Raw genomic sequence first — 762 nt, 5'->3', positions numbered from 1 at the left:
CGGGGCGGGGGCGTGGGGCCATACTCAGCCCCTTCCGCTCCCTGCCCCGACGGCGCTGCAGACCGCAGCTCAAGGGCAGAAGTGAAAGGGCTTGGCAGGGTCAGGGGGCCCTTTCACAGCCGCTTTTCTTCCCTCCGGAACACGGGGTGCCAAGCTCCCTTCCAGGGTGCTGAGCTCGTCTCTGGGGTGCTGAGCTCCTGGAAGAGCCCCCTCCTGCAAGTCCTTCATTTCCAAGGCTGTCACTCAGCTGGGCTGCCCCGGTACTTGCCCGAGGGAGCAGCAGCGAGCCTGGAGAGGGTCTCCCTTCCCCAACTCTGCCTGCCCTCGGAAACTTTCCAAAATAGCTATTCCGGGCTAATTATTCCATTCTGGAAGTGGATTAGGCTGAAGCGGAAAACGGCACTCTTATTCGGGAATATGAGCATCCGCACAGGGGCCTCGGCTGAAGAAGTTGTTTTGGAAGAGCTATTTTGGTGAATCACAAGTATAAAAAGCCCCAGATGACCTCTGCTCTCCAGACATCGCTGCCCAACGCAACATCTTCCCAAGCGCACACAGCACAGAGAGCCCACAGCCCCTCGTTTTTGTGCCCCCCAGAGCCATTAACTCCGGTGAAGATCGAGCAGGACAAAGGGGCTGAAAGAGGGTCCCCTATCCCTGTTGTTCCCCCACCTCGGAGGCAGCCCCTTACCTGGCAGGCACGTGCAGTCATAGGTGGTGTCCCCGATCTGGCGGGACGTGCCCCCGTTCTGGCAGGGGCGG

At 60.1% G+C, this 762-nt stretch overlaps 1 protein-coding gene across 1 annotated transcript in view; it reads right to left on the bottom strand.

The window, feature by feature from the left end:
* Positions 1-762, bottom strand: part of LOC104493027 (neurogenic locus notch homolog protein 1-like) — a gene marked incomplete at its 5' end in the record, with an annotated part of 5,091 nt that overhangs the window by 3,224 nt on the left and 1,105 nt on the right. The gene's annotated exons all lie outside the window — the stretch shown is intronic.

Source organism: Buceros rhinoceros, unplaced genomic scaffold, assembly GCF_000710305.1.
Source record: "Buceros rhinoceros silvestris isolate BGI_N320 unplaced genomic scaffold, ASM71030v1 scaffold29554, whole genome shotgun sequence".
Lineage (NCBI taxonomy): Eukaryota > Metazoa > Chordata > Aves > Bucerotiformes > Bucerotidae > Buceros > Buceros rhinoceros.
The sequence above is the reverse complement of the archived record's forward strand: the minus strand, read 5'-3'. Positions and strand labels throughout refer to the sequence as shown.